We start from the raw sequence: 23,560 nt of genomic DNA, 5'->3' as shown, positions 1-23,560 counted from the left end.
ATCTATCTGTGACCTATTTAGAGGCAAAATCTTGCACAAAGTTTAAAAGTATGATAGCTAACCAGGGTAAGAACCTTTCTGCTAAAAATAAATAAAGGAACTGCACAGGAGAATCTTTGGCAGCACACATTTTCAGAGATTATGCTGTTCAAATAATTCATTTTCCTCAATGGACCCACATTTGCATAGACACCCCACCCAGTTCCATTCCATCCATATATACTCAGAACAAAACATGGAAACATTTTCAGATCAAAGAATGAAAGGTAATTTTAAGCTTGGAACTTCACTTTCGTACTTTATTATTTTCTTTGTATACAACAAACATTTTGTTAGCAAGAACTAGTTATCTGAGCTTTCTGATTTGGAGAGGTAATAGCACATGTTGGACAAGAGCTGTTAACAGAACCAGAAGGGCATGCACTCAAATATCAACTCCACCATTCTGTAGATGTGACCCTGAACAACTTCCATGTCCCTAAGCTTAGGTTTCCTTATATAAAATAATACCTACACACTTGTTAAGTTTAACTGAGATAATGCATGCATGTAATACATAGAGAATCAGTTTCCATTCTCTTCTTTGAATAATATTAAAAGACTATAAAACAGGCTGGAGAGAGAGAGGAAGAAGGGAAAAACCTGTTTGGCAATGTTTAATCACCTGTGAATCCTTGTAATCTATTATAAAATCTTTTAATAAGCTCAGTAAACTACATTGAAGCATTCTGCTTAAGAAACGTTCAGGGTTCAGGTAAGCAGAAAAGCAGAAGAGTATTATCATTCAGTGCAGTTTTGAGGGGAAAGAAAACCACATTCCCACAACAAATCTTTTATACATATATATATTTTTTATTTCAGAGTGGAAAGGAGAAGGAAAGATAGAAACATCGATGGAGGAGAATCATAAACTGGCTGACTCCTCCTACACACCCCACAATGGGGATCAAGCCTGAAACCCGGGCATATGCCCCAACTGGGGATCAAACCGTGACTTCATGGTTCATAGGTCGACGCTCAACCACTGAGCAACACCAGCCAGGCTCACAACTAATCTTTAGTAGATGATTACTTCCAAAACACCCTGAAATGCCTGCTAAAACAAGTAGTCTATTCATCTGAGAAAACAACTTCAAAGTTAATAATCATCTCTCCCTCGATATCTACAGGGAATTTGTTATTCCTCCTCAGATATGAAATCTGAAGATGCTCAAGTCCCATATATAAAACGAGAGGCCCGGTACACGAAATTCATGCACAGGTGCGGACCCTAGGCCTGGCTGGCGATCAAAGCGTGAGTGTCTGGCGTGCAAGGGCAGGTCCCAGCTGACCTCTGGGCCTAGGCAGCACCTGGGCCACTGAACCCCGCACGCCCCCCTCTGCCTGAGTCATAGCGCCTGAGTCCCCATGCAGAGATGCAGTGAGCGCTACCAGATGCCGTGGGCCAAGGTGCAACGTGGGCCTCTGGGCCTCCCAGTGGTGCTGCACGGAAGCCGGCAGGCAGCACACTCTCCCAGCTGGCCTCGGACTCTGGTTCCTGCGCGAACCCATGGGGAGCCCGACCGGCCCCTGCGGTCCCAGTGACTGCGGCCTGGGTCAACTGGAAGAGGCCACACAGGTGCGGGGCAGGCTCCTCACGGGTACCCAGCACCTGAGCGCGGGGCTTCCCGAAGCATGAGCCCTGGCATTTCTGGGGAGGGTAGCAGGGGAAGTGAGAGTGAGCTCAGTCAACACCCCGCATTTTCACTGCACCTCCGTCCCTGTCACCCCCGCCCCCAGGTAGCCGGCAAGGGGTCGCAGGCCCCTTCTGACACCCCTCCCCCCCGCCCAAGTTCTGCAGGAGGTTGGTCACCGCCACCCACCACAGTTCCCCGTCCCAGCCCGGGACCCGGTTCCAATCAGCAATCAGGGCCTGCCGGCCACTGGTCACCTTCTGCAGGGCAATCCGTCAGGGCTGGGCCCCCTGCCGGGCTCCCTCAGCACCTGGGAGCCAGGCGGCGGCCCCGCCCCCCACCCCTGCCACTGGTCACTGTCTGCAGAGCAATCAGTGAGGCGATAGGGCCCCCACTCACACCCGCCTTGTCCTGGCACCACCCACTCACCTGCTCCACCATATCCTGCTGCGCTCCTGCTCTCATCGGGGCCCATCGGGGCCGGCGGCGCCTCCACTGCCACCCACTGCCAGCACCGCATCGCCGACGCCCACCATGTTCCACGCCACCCCCTGGTGGTCAGCGCATGTCATAGCAAGCAGTCAAACTCCCAGTTGAACAATTTTCACATTAGGCTTTTAATATATAGGCTAATAATAAAGTATTTGCATGAAACCTATGCACATCGTCCCTATACTTTAAATCATCTCTAGCATATAATACCTAATATAATGTAAATGCTATGTATATAGTATACTACACTAGAAGCCCAGCGCACGAAATCGTGCACACGTAGGGTCCCTAGGCCTAGCCTGTGATCAGGGCCATCTTCTGCCCACTTGCCAGTCCCCAGTCCCACCTCGCTGCCACCCCCCAGTTCGCCGTGGTTCCCCGATCGCAGCATGGTCGTTCTGGTCGTTACGCTTGTGGTCACTGGCCTTTTATTATATAGGATTGTTTAAGGAATAATGACAAGGAAAAAAGCCTGTACATATTCAGTACCAACCATGATAGGTCTAACTATATAGAGTAGTACATGGCTTCAACAAAAAAGCTTTTTTTCTCCTAAATACTTTCCATCCACATCTGGGTTGAATGCGTGAATGAGGGACCCACAGATAGAGAGGGTCAATTATATTTAAAATCCTTTAAAGCAGTTAACTTCAGGGACAAGATGTTTAATGAACTTACAATTCAGGTTGATACCCTCATGACACAAAGAAAAAGGGGATTTGCTTGATGTACAATAAATGAAGACTCATTGGAAGAGACTGTCAGAAGCAAATTATATATAACCACTAAAATGGCTACTCATTTAGTGTCCTTAGTGAAATCAGGAACCAGTTATCTCATCCTGTGTTCTCTACTACTCCCAGACTCTAACTAAACAATCTGAAAAGCATCTTTCCTAAGGTGACACTGGGTAGGAATCTATGAATTCATCAGTACAAAGATCCTTACTACTAGAAAAACAAAGGCAGAAATTTTTCAGCTATTGAGTTTTTCTCCTGAAGAGCACTGACAATGAAGATGAAAACAGCAGCAGCTAATATTAAATGAGCAGTTTCTGTGTGCCACACAGTTCATGCACTTTACATGTATTAATCAGGTATTATTCTTTTAACCCTTAATGAGACATTGCAGAGAGATTTACCAATTTACCCACAGTAATCCCAAATGTTAAGGGTCAGAGGCAGAATTTGAACCCAGACAGTTTGAACTGGATTCAAATTCTGGCTCTTAAAGTCCTTGTTCTTAATCACTATACAATTTAAAGTAGCATAGAATCTCACTTTTTATCACTCAAACTGGCCACAAAATCTTACATACATTTTAGAAGGTCACTTATTCCTAGCTTGCTGAAAGGTTATTTAATGAGTGCCATTAGTGGCAAGCCCTACTAGTCAACGATTATTCACTTGAGACTTTTATGTAGAGCACATTATTGAGGGCATTCAGACTGCAGTGGCCCAAAATATTTCTTCAGACTGCAAAATAGTTTTTGACATTACTTAGTCCTGCTCCACTCCCCTTTACAGAACATAAATCATGTAAATATTCCTTCCACATCTGTAGTGAGTTGAATAGTGCCCCCAAAAATCTCATGTCTACCTAGAACCCCAAATGTGACTATTTGGAAATAGGAACTTTATATACACAATTAATTATCTCAAAAATGAAATCATCTAGTTTTGGGGTGAATCCTATATCCAATGACTGGTGTCCTTATAAAATGACAAGACACACAGAGTGGGTAAGAAGGCCACATGAAGATGGAGGAAGAAAATTAAGTTATGGAGAAACCAAGATGGCGGCATAGGTAAACACCTGAACTTGCTGCCTCACACAACCACTTCAAAACTACAACTAAAAGACAAAACGGACATCATCCAGAACTACAGGAAGGCTGGCTGAGTGGAAATTCTACAACTAGAAGGAAAGAGAAAAGCACACTGAGACTCAGAGGAGGTACAGAAGTAAAGTGCAGAGGTATGGAGGCGCGTGCGCGGAAAGGGCTAGCAACTGAGTACACGGTTGTCTTTCTTAATTGGGAGGGAGACACAAGCTCCCGACTACTCTGAACTCCAGTTCCGGGCGAGACTCTGGGGACACAAACTTATACAGGGAGAAACTGGACTGTCTGGCATCGGGCGGAACTCGAGGGCAGCTTTCTCTCAGAGGTGCTTGCTGCGATTATCGAGGGACACTGAGACCCGGGGCCTCTTAGGGCAGGGCTGAGGATCAGCCATTGATGTCTGCTCCACCCGGTGGATTCCCTGAGACTCCGCCCCACCCAAGCTGTATGCAGAGGCTTTTGCATACAAATGGCTTGGCCCTTTGCAATCTAAAATTACCTAACAAACTGCAGCTGGGTCAGAGAGACCCAGAACATCCAAAAGAAGGCCCAAGGCCCCACAGCAGCCTGCACTGCTTCACAGCTGGGCCTCATCTGGGCACCTCCAAACCCCAAATAAAGAAGAGGAACCTGCAGATCTCTCTATAGCTCCTGCTGGCTGGCCTCAGGCAGAAGCTAAATTAGAACCTCCTTAAAGATCCAAGAGCCAGTGTACCCAATGGTCAGAGTGGGACCATCCAGATTACAACTCCTCATATCCATAAGGGACACACTCAGGTGCAGAGTCAGTGAGCACCAAAGCCCCACTGAAGCAAGTCTTGCTCCATAAGGGTGTCTCCAGCACAGAAGTTCTCCCATTGTAGACACAGCTGATCCTCACGGCCAATTGGCCTGGAGGTCAATTCCCCCCAGTGATACCAACAACAATCAAGGCTTAACTACAACAAGACTGTGCACACAGCCCACAAAGGGGTGCACCAAGAGCAGGGGTGGGCAAATTTTTTGACTCGAGGGCCACAATGGGTTCTTAAACTGGACCGGAGGGCCGGAACAAAAGCATGGATGGAGTGTTTGTGTGAACTAATATAAATTCAAAGTAAAGGAGCGGAGGGGAGAGCAAGAGAACCGGATAGAACAGCCGGATCCGGCCCGTGGGCCGTAGTTTGCCCACGGCTGACCAAGAGTGTCCACCTCAGGTAACTTGGGGAGGCTGAGCCACTGGGCCCCATAGGACACCTAGCACACAAAGCCACTCTTTCAACACAGGAGAGCAGCCAAAATGCAGGGACAAAGAAACAGGTCACAAATGACAGAAATGAAGAAAAGCAAACGACTGGATATAGAGTTCAAAACCACGGTTATAAGGTTTTTCAAGAATTTTCTAGAAACCGCCGATAAATTTAGTGAGACCCTCAAGGGTATGAAAAAGGACCAACTAGAAATTAAGCGTACACTGACTGAAATAATGAAAAATATACAGAGATCCAACAGCAGACTAGAGCAGTGTTCAGCAAACTCTTTAGTCAACAGAGCCAAATATCAACAGTACAACGATTGAAATTTCTTTTGAGAGCCGAAAACCCACTTCTGTGCGTGGGCCACGAAGTTTCAATCGCACTGTACATGTGTGCCCGCACGTAGTGTTTTGTGGAAGAGCCACACTCAAGGGGCCAAAGAGCCGCATGTGGCTCATGAGCCGCAGTTTGCCGGCCACTGGACTAGAGGATCGCAAGAATCAAGTCAAATATTTGAAATACGAAGAAGCAAAAAACACCCAAACAGAAAAGCAAAAAGAAAAAAGAATCCAAAAATATGAAGATAGTGTAAGGAGCCTCTGTGACAACTTCAAGAGGACCAACATCAGAATTATGGGAGTGCCAGAAGAAGAGAGAGCAAGATACTGAAAACCTATTTGAAGAAATAATGACCGAAAACTTCCCCCACCTGGTGAAAGAAATAGACTTACAAGTCCAGGAAGCGCACAGAACCCCAAACAAAAGGAATCCAAAGAGGACCACACCAAGACACATCATAATTAAAATGCCAAGGGCAAAAGACAAAGAGAGAATATTAAAAGCAGCAAGAGAAAAACAGTTAATTACCTACAAGGGAGCACCCATACAACTGTCAGCTGATTTCTCAACAGAAACTATGCAGGCCAGAAGGGAGTGGCAAGAAATATTCAAAGTGATGAACAACAAGAACCTACAACCAAGATTACTCTAACCAGCAAAGCTATCATTCAGAATTGAAGGGCAGATAAAGAGCTTCACAGATAAGAAAAAGCTAAAGGAGTTCAACATGGCCAAACCAGTATTATATGAAATGCTGAAAGGTATTCTTTAAGAAGAGGAAGAAGAAGAAAAAGGTAAAAAATTTATGAACAACAAATGCATATCTATCAACAAGTGAATCTAAAAATCCAGTGAATAAAAAATCTGATGAACAGAATAAACTGGTGAATATAATAGAATCAGGGGCATAGAAAGGGAGTGGACTGACAATCCTCGGGGGGACAGGGGTGTGGGGGGTGCGGGAAGAGACTGGACAAAAATCCTAAACCTATGGATGAGGACGGGGGTGAGAGGGGTGTAAGGGCAGAGGGTGGGGTGGGAACCGGGTGGAGAGGAGCTATGGGGGGGAGGGGGGAAGGAACAACTGTAATAATAGGAACAATAAAGATTTATTTTTTAAAAAAAAGAAAATTAAGTTATGCTGTCACAAGACAAGAAACAACGTCATGAGCCACCAGAAGCTGGAAGAGGCAAGGAAGTCTGCACCAGAGCTTCAGAAGGAGAATGGCCCTGCCCACACCTTAACTTTAGACTTCTGGCTGGTCTCCTGATCTATGAGAGAAAAATTTCTATTTTAGAGTCACCACATTTGTAGTCACTTGTCATTGTAGTCCTAGAAAACTAATGGAACATCTAAACTACAATTTCCAATTCTCAAAGAATAAAAAAAAAAAAAAAAAATTGCAGATACCACAGAAAAATGTCCCAAAGAAATCTGATGAAATATCTTAACAGATAGGATCAGTAAAATGAAAAAGGCAGTTAAATAAAAGGCTTAACATAGAGGATACAATGTGTAAACTTTCAAAGAATACAGTGGTCCTGATACACCAGGATTGTGGTTCCATACTTGATCAGGGGACAATCAGCAAACAACATATGCATAAATAGGTGGAATAACAAATCATTGTCTCTGTCTCTCCCTAATAAAATTTTTTTAATTTTAATACATTTTTATTGATTTCAAAGAGGAAGGGAGAGGGAGCAATAGAAGCATCAATAATAAGAAAGAATCACTGATTGGCTGCCTCCTGCACGCCCCCTATTGGGGATCGAGCCCACAACCCAGGCATGTGCCTGACCAGGAATGGAACCATTACCTCCCGGTTCATAGGCTGACACCCAACCACTGAGCCAGGCTGGCCAGGCCAATTTTTAAAATTTTTTTTTTTTAATATATTTTATTGGTATTTCACAGAGAGGAAGGGAGAGGGATAGATAGCTAGAAACATCGATGAGAGAGAAGCATCGATCAGCTGCCTCCTGCACACCCCCTACTGGGGATGTGCTCGCAACCAAGGTACATGCCCTTGACCGGAATCGAACCCGGGACCTTTCAGTCCGCAGGCCGACGCTCTATCCACTGAGCCAAACCGGTTTCGGCTTAAAAATTTTTAAGATATAAAATAACCAAAGGCTTCCAAAAGGATGATTTTATGATAAATCAAAACAGCAAAGTCATTTTAAATACAAGTGACAGTTGTCTGGCATGATGGTATTGACAATGAATTTAAAAATCTTGAATTTTAGATTACATACTTTACCATGAGGCAAGAGTGATAAAAGTAATACAATTAAATACCAATTATGGGTACATTCAGAAAAGTCTACCTTCATATACCAACCTGAATTCTGCTAAGGCTCAAGGTAGTTTTGCACTCCATTCAGATCCATTTATATATAGACACTAGAGGCCCGGTGCACAAAATTTGTGCATGGTGGGGGGGGGGTCCCCTCAGCCCAACCTGTACCCTCTCCAATCTGGGACCCCTCAGGGGATGTCCAACTGCCGGTTTAGGCCCGATCCCTGTGATCGGGCCTAAACCGGCAGTAGGACATCCCTCTCACAATCTTGGACTACTGGCTCCTAATCGCTCACCTGCCCGCCTGCCTGGTCACCCCCAACTGCCCCCCCACCCGCCGGCCTGGTCACCCCTTATTACCTGCCCCCTGCTGGCCTGGTTGCCCCCAACTGCCCCCTGCTGCTGGCCTGGTTGCCCCTAACCGCTCCCCCTGCGGGCCTGGTCACCCCCAACTGCCCCGCCCTGTGGGCCTAGTCACCCCTCACTGCGCCCCTGCCAGCCTAATCGCCCCCAACTGCCCCCCCTGCCAACCTGGTCACCCCAATTGTACCCCCCACTGGCCTGTTGCCCCTAACTGCTCCCCCCCACTGGCCTGATCACCTCTTACTGCCTCCCCCACCAGCCTGGTCACCCCCAACTGCACCCCCCTGCCAGCCTGGTCACCCCTCACGGCCCCCCACTGGCCTGGTCGCCCCATGCAGCTGCTATTCAGTCGTTTGGCCACCCCTCACAGCCCCCCCGCTGACCTGGTCGCCCCATGCAGCCTGATTGTTCAGTCGTTGGTCGTCCCTCACTAACCCCCGTGCTGGCCTGGCTGTAGGCAGCCATCTTTGTGAGAGTGTGATGGTCAATTTGCATATTAACTCTTTATTATATGTATGACAGCAACACACCATTCTTATTAGCATAGAATCTAAGTTTTAAATAACTAATAAAACTAGTGAGGGGCTTTTTAAAAAGGGTAGAACACCAACATCAATACTAAAAATAAGAGCAGATAGCATTAAGCTCTTACAATATTCCAGGAACTATTTTAAGGGTTTTAAATATATATCAACTCATTTAATCCTTACAACAATCCTATGGAAATAGATACTCCCATTATATCCATTTCACTAATGAGAAAGCTAAAAAGCATTGAGAACTTTATGGGCTGATGGAAATGTTCTATGTCACGATTATGGTAGTGGTGGTTACAATGCTTAATATACTTGTCAAAGCTTATTGAACTGAACACTTTAAATTGCTCAATGCTATTGTATTTAAATTATACTTCAAAAAGGTGAAAAAATAAAGAGAAAAATATCACACAGCCCAGCAGGCATAGATGGCTCAGTGGTTGAACGTCGCTATGAACCAGGAGGTCATAATTCAATTCCTGGTCAGGGCACATGCCTGGGTTGCAGGCGCAATCACCAGTGTGGGGCGTGCAGGAGGCAGCCAATCAATGATTCTCTCTCATCACTGATGTTTCTATCTCTCTCTCCCTTTCCCTTCCTCTCTGAAATTAAAAAAAAAATTAATATTTTTCCACCTCAAAAGAAAAATAAATGATTTCTTTTAACCATATTTCAAGAACCAATCCTGGCCCTAGCTGGTTTGGCTCAGTGGATAGAGTGTTGACCTGCAGCCCGAAGGGTCCCAGGTTCGATTCCGGTCAAAAGCACATGGCCGGGTTGCAGGCTTGTGCAGAAGGCAGCCAATCAGTAATTCTCTTTCATCATTGATGTTTCCATCTCTCTCTTCCTCTCTGAAATCAACGAAAATATATTTTTTTTAAAAAAAGAACCAATCCCATTTGCCCTTTCTGTGCTATCTAGCATATCCAGAAATTACAATATAATTTTCTATACAGCATACCTAAGAAATACAGAATAAAATTAAACTGAAAACATTAATTACAGACATCAGTTTAAAGTCTTTTCAAAGTAAATAATTTAACAAAACACTATAACAGTAATAAGATTAGGTCTGTAACATAATAATAAAAGTTTATCATTTTACACATAAAGCAACCTATAGTAAGAGCAGTATCTGCCACCCTAACCGATTTGGCTCAGTGGATAGAGCGTCGTCGGCCTGCGGACTAAAGGGTCCCAGATTTGATTCCAGTCAAGGGCATGTACCTTGGTTGCAGGCACATCACCAGTAGGGGATGTGCAGGAGGCAGCTGATCAATATTTCTCTCTCATGGATGTTTCTAACTCTCTATCCCTCTCCCTTCCTCTCTGTAAAAAAATCAATAAAATATATATTTAAAAAAAGATGGGATAGTTTGGTCTCGTTCAATGTAGCCATTTATTCACTTAAATGTCCATTAAATTTTTTTAAAAAAAGAACAGTATCTGCCAAGATAGATGATCATTTTCATGTGAAAAAGTTCTACCTTCAAACTCAATAGAAATAAACAAGTCGCTTTTGCCCAAAATGCTTTTGACAAAATAGAATACAATTTACATAGAGAAGTTTGAAAGAGCTACCTCAAAATTGCTAAAGATGACCCCCCCCCAAAAAACAAAACAAAAAAAAAAAAACACACACAACTCATCACTAATATACAAAGAGAGAAGAGCCAAGAGGGAGCTAGGTCTCCAAGATGGTAAGCTGTGGGAACAGAGATTTAAGGTTGTAGACAAGTGCTGTGTCTAACTATAAATCAGTGAACCAAAGCTTAAGGAAAATAAATTTATCCCTGCTCCATACATTCAGCTTTTCATTGGTACCCTCTGAACAATTCACCAAAGCAAATGAAAAGGCACCTCTTTCATTCTAACTGAACAAGGATGGTACTTCAAAAGTTGCCAATATGCTCAATCGGTGGTTCCTTCCTGGCCTGAGAAACTGTCAAGGCATTAATTTGTCTGAGATCCTTAACAGTACACCAAGCAAACAGAAAAGTTGAACACATGTCTCAACAGCACATAAACTGATCTGTCAAGTGTTCATAGATGCTATTTGATCAGGAAAACACAAGTCATTTAAATTATTATTAGACTCATATTGACTTTGCTCTTAAGTAATTTATCAAAGTATAAGTAAGAATTCCTTAGTAAAAAGTTTTTAAATTAAAGAGAGCTCTAACACTCAAAAGTTTAGGAATGCCTTTGCCTAAAAAGAAAAAAAGAAAGTATAAAGGATTTCTTGCAAATCCTATGCCTGAGGATTTGTTCACTTCAACATACTATTTTTTTTAATATATTTTTATTGATTTCAGAGAGGAAGGAAGAGGGTGAGAGAGATGGAAACATCAATGATGAGAGATAATCACTGACTGACTGCCTCCTGCACACCCCCAACTGGGGATCGAGCCCCAACCAGGGCATGTGCCCCCAACCGAAATCGAACCTAGGACACTCTATCCACTGAGCCAAACCAGCTGGGGCTCAACATACTATGTGAGGGAACAATACCCCATGGTGATTCCATGAAACTACAATGAACAATGGAATCAAGCATATTTTGTAGGACTATACTTGCCAAATTGTGGTACTAGATTCAGCACATATTTTTCAACTCACTAAATGTAAAATTTCACTTAGAGACAGCTTACTATTATTCCTTTCTTATTCAAAGTATTCAGGCAAAAATTGGTTGCCCCTAGAGATAATCTATTGGTAAATAGATTGCCTAATTTTTACAAACTCAAAAAGGGTTTCATGGGCACAAATATTTTATAATCTATAACCATGATTTCTAGTTATTGAAATTAAGACAAAAGTAATAAAGCCAGAGGGAAATAAAATTCCCTGTGACAAGTCCCCTAATCTATTCTCACCAATCTCCTCAATACTAAAACCTAATCTGAATTCCCCTGCACAAAATTCCTAATTCTTTTCCTACTGCCTAGAGGCCAAGACAATATATATTTTTATCAGGAAAAAAATTATGAGCACAGTCCTCATATATGTATGTATATTTCTAAAGTAGAATAGTGAACACTGTACTAGCATATTACGCAGATCATAATTATACACAAAAATATTTTACATTAAAAATAAACGGAAACATAAATTTCAATTCTTCCCCCCCCCACACACACACACACATACACTCAATAGGTCATCTGCCTATCCAAAGTGCCAGTACCTCACTTTTGATACCAGTGACCCAGAGCACTAGTTCTCCAACTTTATCTGGGAGTGGGGAGGGGTTTATTCAAAGTAAGTTTACAGTTGTGAATACAGTAAACAGAGTTTATTCTTGGATTATTATTTATTAACTGTTGTATTATTCTCTATACAAGCAACTATAAACCTACTTTTGTCCCACCCTGTATAGAATGCAAAGCCACAAGCTAATGCAGCATTCAGGTGACTGTAATACATACAAAATTTTAAGAACCTCTGGCATACAGGATAAACTCTAAACTCCACTGCATGGTCTATAAGTATGTCATCTACCAGTAAAATCTCCTTTCCTGCTATTCCTCCACCTGACTGGACTTTTCAGCAATAAATAGTTAACTTGTTGAAGCTCACACAGGTTTTGCACATACCGTTTTCTGTGCTTGGAGCCCTAACTCAACACCATGACCAACCCCATTTTGTTCAACAAACTTACACTGATCTTCAAAAGTCTCAACTCCAGGCCTCACCAATTTGGCTCAGTGGATAGAGCCTTAGCCTGAGGACTGAAGGGTCCCAGGTTCGATTCTGATCAAGGGCACATGTGGGTTCCACCCCCAGTGTGGGGCGTGCAGGAGGCAGCCAATCGTTGATTCTCTCACAACACTGATGTTCCTATTGCTCCTCCCTCTCCCTTCCTCTCTGAAATCAATAATATATTTTAAAAACTAAATTAATTTTTTTAAAAAGTCTCAACTCCAACTTCCTGTCAAACCTTCCCTTACTTCCTAGGACAGACAGTTCTTTGCTCCTAATGTACCTCTCACCTTTTTAGCAATTACCTCACACAATAGAAGACAGGAACCATGTCATTTCACATTTGTATCACCGAAGGCCTCACACAATGCCTGACACATAATTTAATTTTTTTTAATATATGCTGAATAAAGACATAAGTGAGAAGCAAATAATGTTGGCTATTCAACGTTAAAAGCTGCCATACCTACTTCCAGCAATAACCAAAGATAAATCAAATCAAGAAGGGAAAGCAACCATCATTTATAGAATATCTGTAAGCATTTTACAAGTTATTTCTCATACCAAGAATAATGCTGTGTGAAGAGCTTAATGGGGGAAAAAGGAGTGCCTATGTAATACTTTCAACAATGAAGATTAAAAGGACAAGTAAACAGGTAAAAAAAAAAAAATGCTGCAAAGCAGGCACTAGTCCCCTTTTACATGTATTGTGAGCCTCAAATCACTTGGCTAAACTTCAAAATTTGAAATGGTTATGCTGGAATGTGCCACTGGATCTAACTGCAAATCTTTCTAATGAAAGTCTTATAAAACCAGAACATTAATATAAGCACCATTACAGGGCAAAGTATTTACTCACATTTACTTAGAAGCCAGCCACAATTCTGATTCAAAAAGCCAAAGAGACCATGTGGTACCTGGAGTTGCCTCCAAAAATAGATAAAAGAAATTTCCCCAAAGGATGACCTCCTGAGATATCTGTCAGATCTAGAGTTCTACATGGTTCACATATCAGTACATTAAAAAATAAAATAAAATAAACAGGAAAAAGTTTAATCTTACTTATGCAAGTATAAAGAAAGGTGACACTTTAAATGCTTGTCTCCTGATTAAGGGGCAAACCTATAACGTTCTATGGCTAGATGGCCCCCAAAAAATTCCCTTTCTCCACTTAATGTCACTGGTCTGCTAATTTAGCATTATTTTCTTTTTTTTTTTTTTTTTAAATATATTTTATTGATATTTTACAGAGAGGAAGGGAGAGGGATAGAGAGCTAGAAACATCGATGAGAGAGAGACATCGATCAGCTGCCTCCTGCACACCTCCCACTGGGGATGTGCCCGCAACCAAGGTACATGCCCTTGACCGGAATGGAACCTGGGACCCTCGAGTCCGCAGGCCAACGCTCTATCCACTGAGCCAAACCGGCCAGGGCAATGGATCCCCCTTTTTTTTTTTTTTAAGTACATGATTTTATATGCATAATAGAGAACACATTCTTGTCAGTTATGTGTGTGCATAATCTTACTTTTTAAAAATGTACTCTTCAGCCAAAACCGGTTTGGCTCAGTGGATAGAGCGTCGGCCTGCGGACTCGAGGGGTCCCGGGTTCGATTCCGGTCAAGGGCATGTGCCTGGGTTGCGGGCACATCCCCAGTGGGGGGTGTGCAGGAGGCAGCTGATCGATGTTTCTCTCTCATCGATGTTTCTAGCTCTCTATCCCTCTCCCTTCCTCTCTGTAAAATATCAATAAAATATGTTTAAAAAAAAAAAAATGTACTCTTCAAGACTCCTCTATTCTAGTAACCTTTCACCTCTTCTCCATTGAAAGCATGCACACCAAGGGCCCACTTAGCCCAATGAGTAATGTCTTAAGAAGACCAGTTTATCATTTCTTATAGCTCACTAATACAAAACGACAACGAACTTCATTTTTTGTATAATGGGTATTAAGGGTAATTGAACAACTTGTTCTAGCCAAATGAATCCCTTGAAATCAGAACATTTCTCTTTTTGCACAGATGTATAAAACCTGCTCTGGGGAAAAGGAAGGAAGCTTTGAACAAAAAAAATACTAATTATACTTATTTGTATATCTGTCTTCTCCACTAGACTGTGAACTTTGAGTGCAAAAATGTATAGCTATAGCAATTTATACTATTTCCCCAATATTAAAGTTAGTGTACAATAAAGAGGGAAGCCATACAGACTAAGATTATTCATAAATGATCAAAGTAGTCATTTTATTGGAGAAAAACATTTCCGCCATTTTCTCTGTCCTAAAACAATGGCATTCTAATAAAAAAAAATTTACTTCACCCAATGAAGAATTTTATGACACTGTGATATGCCTTCCTACGTCTTTCCAAGGAATGAAACTGTCACAGATCCCTAATTGGTGACACAATTAAATTGGAGAAAATACCCAGTTTTGGGGGTGTGGGGGTATTCATTTTATTTGTTGATTTGAGAGACAGAGGGAGAGACATCAATTTGCTGTTCCACTTACACATTCACTAATCGATTCTTGTATGTGCCCAGACCAGGATTCAACCTGCAAGGAGATCCAACTGCAACCTTGGGAGTATCAGGACCTGGCTCTAACCAACTCAACTACCCAGCCAGGGCTCTGTCCCAGTTTTAAAAGCAGCACAGATTAAGGAAGTAAGAAGGGGCTCCAATGGATATACAAATGATGACCAGTTCATTCAATTCCATTCAACAAGTACTTACTAAATGCATAGACCTGTGAGAAACCGGGCCAACAAGTACAGCAAGATAACAAAAAGGAAAGTTGACGACAAAAGTAGCCTCACATTAACCCAAAAAGTCACTTAATTCAAAACTATCCTTTAATGTCTGCCTTTTTAAAACTAAGTGCATCCCAGTTATTTAAGGTTCACAGTCAGCAATACTGTGGCTCCGGTTGCCATTTTTACATTATCAGAACTTGAAAGTAAAATAAATGCCCAATACTTTAATAGAGACTTTTTTCAAATATTAGACGGCATAATGGGGAACCGAATGCAATTCTGCAACTTTCTAAAAGTCAACTTTTATTTTTAATTGATTACAAACAAAAAAGTTCACAAATCCCCATTGGGCAAGTGTGCCAACCGATTCAATTTTCTATAACCTTATCTCGGAAACCAGGTCCCCTCTGAAACTTAACGCAGTACCCTCTGGCCTGACCTGTGCACAGTGCATTCTAGACAAGTCCCCAGAGCACCAACAGCCTAATTTCGGCTATATTCTCTGAGCGATTTAAGGAAGTCAGCAATCACTCATCTCACGTGATCTTTAAAAGGGGCGCAGTTGAGCCTGTAATGAACCACACTCTCTTTTCTGCATCAACTTCACTGCCCAGCATAAAGGAAGTGGGCAGGGAGACGGCGCAGGGCCGGTGCGCAGGGGAAGCCAGCAAACAATGTGGGTTGCTGTGCCCTCTTCTATTTTGGAGGAGCTAGGAGATAAGGCACACCGCTCACGCGCACTGCAGCGGCTGAAAACCGAAGGCTGCCCCATACACACCCACAGCCAGGGGCACGGCTTCCTTCGCTTTCCCTCGAGGAGAAAGGGGGCCCTCTCTACGAAATGCCCCACCTGCAGGTACTGCCCAGGGAGCTCCAGCACCCCGACGTGCACCGCCCTTGAGCCCGCGCGGGTGGGACTAGCGCTGGTGGGCGGCAGAGGGGGGAGAGCCGCGGCGACCGGCGACCAGCGCATGCGCAGACAGGGTACCCGCCCGTTCGCTTACCGTTGGAACCGCGACGCCCCGTTCCCCGGCCGCGGCCGCTTCTCCAGGACCCGCGGGGACGGGAGGAGGACGAGAACTGAGGCCTCGAGCGAGTCCGCGGCCGGCGAGCCTCTTCCGAAGACGGCCGCTGTCGAGGGGCTAAAGCGGCGGCTGAGGCACCGGGCCAGCCCGATAAGCGACCCCCGGATGTCCCCGGCGGTGGCGGCGGCGGAGACGCGGGAGAAGGGGCGGGAGCGGCGACGGAGGCGGCAGCTGAGGCGCAGAGCCGCCCTAACGGCAAGCGGGAGGAGAGCGGAGGGCGGAGGGCGGAGGGCTGGCAGGGGCCGGGCCGGACGTGACGTGCGTGGGAGGGGCGGGGAGGGGCTGGGCGGCCCGCGGGAGGGGCGGAAGAGGCGGGAGGGGCGGAAGGTGGGTGGCGAGCGCGCCGCGAGGGCGGGGATACCCCCAGCCTCCAGCCGCAGGCTTGCGGTTTGCGGGCTTTGGAAACGCGTTGCTTCTCCCGAATTTCGGCCCTGGATTAGGGTGCGCGAAGCTGGGCGCAGGCCTGAGGGAGGTGTCTGGGGCCCCTCAGTCTGGGGAGGGCTGTAGGAAGGATAAAGGACCGGTCGTCCGGAAGACCGAGGTCGCGCCTGGTTTCTGCGGCGGGGGGTCGTGCCCCCCTGCAAAGGCCAGAATGACCTGGGTGCCCTTGTCCAAGTTAGGAGCACCGAGACCTTCACCGAAAACCGCCGGGCAGACCGAGGCGGTGACTCACGTTCCTATTCCAAGAACGGGGGTTAGATCGGGGACCATGCCCGCCTCCCACCGTGCCTCTTCACCTAAGGACAAGAGAGCATAGATGCCTCTGATGCCAAGAGTCTGAGAATATGAAAGTCGATAGGCAACGTGTTCGCAGGGAGCTTTCTATACCAAACCAGAATTTGAGAGGCAGACCTGAAATGAGAAAAAAAGAATGGGGAGCTCTCTGAGCCTGGGGAGTCTGTACTCATTGCAGCGCCCACACGCTCACAAAGGTTTGCATATTCAGCCAATCTGCTTTGCTTTAGTCTGTTAAGGGCTTTAGATGTTCCATTGAGTAGAACGCAGTGTTCTGCCTTTGGACTCCCTGGCAGTGGGTAGATCCACACCTACACAAAGAATTCTGGGTGTCTGTAAAAATATAAACCACCACGATTCGATTGTCCCCTACCTGCCTCAGCTGGAAGTCAGTGACCTGGAAAATGTAAAACAAAAGAACCCTCATAGAACTTGAGACAAGATTAAAAAAAAAAAAAAAAAAAGTCACCCTATGAGATGATCTGTAAATGTGTTACAGAGGCCAGGGTGGCTCCCAACTGTAACCTAAGTGTCACATGCCCAGATGATGCTGTCATAAAAGAAGGGTGGGGTCCATGAAGAGTCTAGAACCGCAGAATCTGAATAAGAATGTATTGTGAGCTCCCACTCTGTCCAGGAGAAAGGTTACTGATTCTAATAACCAGGACCAATACCCATGATCAGGACAGTTAAAAAACTTAATTCGGATTCAGTCACACAATCAACAAATATTTACTGAGTGTTTACTATGTTTTAGTCCCTTGGGATACTTTAGCAAATAAGATTCATGCCTATTTGGGGTTTATCTCTAGCAAACTTAAATTCCGAATATTCTTTAAGAATGTATAAAGGCCCCTACTGTGATTTCACATTCATCAAGTAGTCTTCCCATCCCTCAAGGGGTCTCAGAGTAAATCAGCACACCCAGTGAGAAACAATTGTCCAAGGCACATGACTGGTTCTAGTTATACTAGCTATACAGTCTTTCTCAATTAATAAATTCACATCGTAGTTTATAATCAGGCTCTGTTCACTGGGTTGAATTATAGAGTTGTTTTATCCCAATTAATTTCCCAGAGCCTGATTAAGTTTGAGTGAAGTGAAATGTAAGTTACTGAATCTGCCAAACTGAGGACCAGACAGATCCTGGTTTCACAGAAGCCCAATCAGGATGCAGCCTATGCAATCAGCTTTGCATCTCTCTTTAAGCATCTTAAATGGAAGCTTTACCTGTGATTTCATGCTTGAAGAACAGGAGCAAAATAATTACTTCTAAAGCTTAATCATAATCTAGTAAAAATCATAAGAGAGTAAATTGTTAGAGTAAAAATCCTCCTGAATCTGCCCCGCCTATGCAACATAGGCTCCTGCTGACATAACTGACTGTAATAGGTACTTTATTCTGAGTATGAAACCCAAGACTGTAATTTCCCAGAGAACAAGACTCCCTTGCATTTATGTGCCCTACTCTCAACATATGGGATCTCAAAAAACAAATGAATTGATTTAATGATCATTTTCCTCTATAAAACTCAAGAACATGTTTTTGGAAGACATTTTTTCCAGATCTTACTTTATAATAGATAACCAGTATGTTCAACATACTGTTTTTAACTTTTAAAAATAAGACAGAATATGTTTTTATCTTTTGCCATCCCTTTAAACCTGTGCAGGGGAAGTAGATCTGTCATACACCCAATTCAGTAATAGAAAGTCCTTCGGTCATTGAGTAACAAAGAGTGAAACTTTTCCCTCTTATCCAGCTAGGGACAGGCATGGAGAGGCATCATGCCTGGTCTGTCTTGCTCTCTTCAAGCTTAGCAACCAAACCCAAAGGGAGGGAGAGAGAGGAAAAGAAAGGGAAACAGGAAAGTTCTTAACTTTTATAGGAAGTGTCAGTAAAGTGTTTTGTCCAAACTAAATTAGTGTGACTATTTTCCAATAGATGGAAATGAAGTTTCTGGACAGAGAACATATTTCTGATGGTGCTGTTTAGGGCAGCACTGTATGGTTGATCCACAGCTGGCCCACATGAAGCACTCACGCGCTTCTTATCCAAACTGATTTGGGAGTATAGGCTAATCACAGTTCAGCTACAGTATTCCTCTGCTACTAAAATACCTGCCAGTCCTTCTCTTGTCCTCTATATTTTCCTGGCAGGCGTAGACTCAGGCCCACTCTGCCCCTCGAACTGCAAGAGACACATCTCAAGTACCTGAACAATTCCATTTTAGGCTCTTCTCAAAGTATACTGGCAAGTCTCAAAAGGAAAACTCAATAATCTCACTTGACCTTTTATAACTTACTATAAGAATTTAGACTTACCTACCTGATTTTGTCTAAAACCTCTCATTTCTAGGGGAAGTCCACTTCATAACTAACTTTAATGAAATTTTTTGGGAGGTGGGGAAAAATTGTTGGGTATTTTGGTCCGGTTCTCAACTGGGATGATTTTTTTTTTTTTTTTTGTCATGTCTGGAGACTTTTTGGTTATCAAAACTCAGAAGGGGCTATTAGCATCTTGTGGGTAGAGGTCAAATAAGCTGCTAAACATTCTATAATGCACAGGACAGTCTTCCCTACAAAGAATTATCTTGCTGAAAATGTAACTTCAATTTCCACACTATGGAATTTCTACACTTGACAGTCACTATGAGAATACCTCAAAAGTACATCACTTCTTCTTCTTTTTTCCTATAAATTCTTTACCTGTAGATGTAGAAGTTACATTTTAATATATAACTAATGTAAAAAAGAGCATTTCAGATATGTGTTTGGCCAGGATGAGAAGTGACTGGTATGATTCTAAGACTTCCTCTGAAGGGGAGGCCTGCCAGGATAATTATTATTTTGTTTTTTATAATGAGACCACTCATTTATTATAAATACTGGTGATATCAGAATGAAGAAAAGTAAATTTCTCACTGCCAAGAAAATTATTACTTGAGGTGATATTTTTATAGCCCAGGGAAACCAACATTTAACCCAACTTATCTGAGGAGAGGGTAATGCCTCTCAGAAGTCAAGTCATGAGTCAAATCACCATGGAAGGAATATATATTTGGTGCAACCCCAGACCATGTCCTAGATACCAGAAAGGACTTCAGTATGCCTGCCTCCCCAGAGTCACCAGTGTCTGGAATTGAGACTTGAAGTCAGGGAGTAGCTCTGTCTTTGCAGTCACTTTACAACTAATACCCTTATTATTCAAAGAGAATGCAAATGGCCTGGCCAGCATGGCTCAATGGTTGAGCATCAACCTATGAACCAGGAGGCCATGGTTCAATTCCCGGTCTGGGCACATGCCCAGATTGTGGGGCATGCAGGAGGCAGCTGATCAATTATTCTCTCTCATCATTGATGTTTCTATCTCTCTCTCCCTCTCTCTTCCTCTCTAAATCAATAACTATACATATTTTAAAAAAACACACACAGAGAATGCAAATGGACTTCTTTCCCCCAGCTCCTCACCATAGATTAGTTTGACTGAATTCAGCTATTGGAGATATAGTAAGATGTTGAGCCAATCTCTTGTGCCATCAATAAGGAAACTTTCATTATTCATGTGTCTTCCTCTCACTTACTGGTCTCATCTCTGCCCAAGGCTATTTGTTCAGGAGGCTGCTATTATCTTTTTTTTTTCCTTCCTTTTTTTTTTTAATTCTCACCCGAGAATATTTTTTTCCATTGATTTTTAGAGAGAGTGGAAGGGAGAGAGGGAGGGAGGGGAGAGAGAGAGACAGAGAAACATTAATGTGAGAGAGACACATCAATTGGTTGCTTCCCGAACGCGCACCCCAACGGGGGCTGGGGATGGACCCTAAACCCAGGTACGTGCCCTTGACTGGAAATTGAACCCGGGATCCTTTGGTCCGCAAGCCAACATTCTTTTTTTTTTTTTTTTTTTTTTTAAATATATTTTATTGATATTTTACAGAGAGGAAGGGAGAGGGATAGAGAGTTAGAAACATCAATGAGAGAGAAACATCGATCAGCTGCCTCCTGCACACCTCCCACTGGGGATGTGCCCGCAACCAAGATACATGCCCTTGACCGGAATCGAACCTGAGACCCTTCAGTCCGCAGGCCGACGCTCTATCCACTGAGCCAAACCGGTTTCGGCCGCAAGCCAACATTCCATCCACTGAGACAAACCGGCTAAGGCTCCATTTATTTTTAAATGAAAACTAAGACCCAACCCCCCCCCCCCCTCAACTCTTGGTGCTGCTTTTAAAATCTTCTGAACCTCATGAATTACAACAAATACAAGCACACCTCCTCCTTAATTAGAAGCATATTTACACTGCCCACTCATAAGTGTAGATAGGGATGGGAAAATATATGCAATTTTTGTGGGGATGGGTGTGGGAACTCCTCCACAGGGAAAAGAGGTTGTAAGGACTTCCACTGAGCAGTAAAATGCTATCAAATTCAATAAAACTCAGTAATTACTTCTCACTTCCTGGAGGTACTAATTTCTTCTGAGAAAAAAAAAAAAAGGACTAAAATCCTAACAAAATTTAAGTCTTCTCAGAGAGAAGTAACTCACCATTAGAGAATAGTATTGCTGGCTCTTCTGAGGAATGCAATGGAAATCTGTGTCACTTTCCCCAGAATCACTGTGCCAGTGTGCAAGAATGCATGTTTTTCATAAACAAACAAAAACTATATATATATAAACTAGCTGCAAAGAGAAGAAACTGTTCCAGGGTGTACAAATCCCATGCCAACATCAAAATAATGGCAAATACTGTTCTGATCTTAGCAACCCGAAGTAACCTTTATACAATTTATTTATTCAACACAGATTTCTTGAGCAACTATTAAGGGCCAGGCACTGTGTTAGGAGACATAATCATATTTGCCCTGAAAAAGCTTCATCATACATATCTCTGGAAGAGAAATGTTTCTGGAATAGAATCATAGTTAGCATAATGTTGATTTCAGCTTCTGTACTCATTCACACAGCCATTGGTGCCATCCAGTTTGGGGAACTGGAACAATTGACAGTAACTGTCATCTTTGCCAAGTCTACATTTTTGGCCTGATAACTCAAAATTCAGTGTATGACAATAATATAAACCAATGAGATTGTCAGCTATAAGACTAAGTTGTTTGGACTTCTTTATTAAATCCTATAGTCAACTAGATAATTTTTCTACAATCAGAACTTTTATTGTTTAAAAAAAAGAATAGATGTCCATTTCTTCTCTTCCCTCAACCTATATCCATGTTAAGGAAAGAAAAAGTGCCCAGAGATTCAATGAAACATTCTCAAAACCATGGGCCTTCCACTGCCCCTTTAGCCAGAAATCCAGATAGGAGGGTCTTGTTCTTGCCATTCTGCATACCCTACCTCTTCTTTAGAGGCTTTGGGCTTTTTTAAAAAATAGGTTTTTATTGATTTTTAGAGAGCAAGGAAGGGAAAGGAAGAGAGAGAAACATCAATGTGAAAAAACACCCATCTGCTGCCTCCTGCACACCCTCATCTCTCCACCCCCTCAATGGGGGTTGAGCCCACAACCCAGGCATGAGCCCCGACTGGGAATCCAATCAGCAACCTTTTGGTGCACGGGGACAAGGCTCAACCAACAGAGCCACACTGGCCAGGTTGGCCTTCCTACCTTTGGACCAGCCAAGCTCCTTCTCAAACTCCTGTCATTGGGCCCATGCCTTCTGTGGCAAACCAACAGCCCATATATTTGCAGATTGCAATCTAACTATGTACAACCATATTTTTGCTAAACATTTACACTTGACTGCTCTTTTTCACTAAAGACAAGGGTGTGATGATTTGCAGAAGCATTTAGTGTTTTCCAAGTCCCAAGTTCTGAAGCAGAGAAGCTCTGAAGCATGAAGGCTCACACCCTTATTTTAGGCTTTTATACTGAAAGAGAAACCAAACTGTGAGAAGTGTTATAGTTATTATGCATGTGTCTTATTATCCCTCTTAGCTTGTGGCACTGTCTGTATCCTAAATAAGTGTTTTGCCAAAAACAAGTACTGTAAAAACACTTGTTGAAAAAGAAGTGGTCCTTGGTTTAGCCAAATTTGTTCTTATTTAATAAGATTTTGCTATTTGTATCTTCTTGTTGGCTTAACATTTTTTTCTCCACCTGGAAAACTTTGATACTTCTTAGTTATTCAGACAAGATTTTATTGAGCACCTAGTATGTGCCACGTACTGTGTTAAGTGCTGGAAACACAGTAGTGAACACACTAGACATGATTTCTGCCTTCTGATGAACACAAGTTATTATTCCTGTTGCATGGCTAACTCCTGCTTATTGTTCAACAAGCCTAAATTCAGCTTAAGTGTCCTAAGTGTCACTTTATCTGGGCAGCCCCCATGACCTTATCTAGGTTAAATAAGGCCTCCCTATTCTCCAGGCCTCTGGCATCTTGCCCGTATATCACATTGGCACCTTCCCCCAAAACTAAGATCTCCAAAGGGCTATATCCTCAGTGGGAGAACAAGAAAAAAACCTGACCTACAGAAA

The 23,560-nt window shown here is 43.2% G+C and overlaps 1 protein-coding gene across 8 annotated transcripts in view; it reads right to left on the bottom strand.

The window, feature by feature from the left end:
- The window catches only part of FAM13B (family with sequence similarity 13 member B), a 74,213-nt gene extending 57,639 nt beyond the window's left edge, over positions 1 to 16,574 (bottom strand). For 3 of the 8 annotated variants that reach the window (XM_080675974.1, XM_080675978.1, XM_080675979.1), the window contains exon 1: positions 16,245 to 16,544. The gene's annotated coding sequence lies outside the window, so the exon portion shown is untranslated. Of the gene's footprint in view, positions 1 to 16,244 lie in introns of all 8 variants that reach the window. The other 5 variants (XM_080675975.1, XM_080675977.1, XM_080675981.1 and 2 more) reach the window with 4 other exon arrangements.
- Between the last annotated feature and the right edge of the window lie 6,986 nt (positions 16,575 to 23,560).

Source organism: Plecotus auritus (assembly GCF_963455305.1).
Source record: "Plecotus auritus genome assembly, chromosome: 6".
NCBI classification, from domain to species: Eukaryota; Metazoa; Chordata; class Mammalia; order Chiroptera; family Vespertilionidae; genus Plecotus; species Plecotus auritus.
The sequence above is the reverse complement of the archived record's forward strand: the minus strand, read 5'-3'. Positions and strand labels throughout refer to the sequence as shown.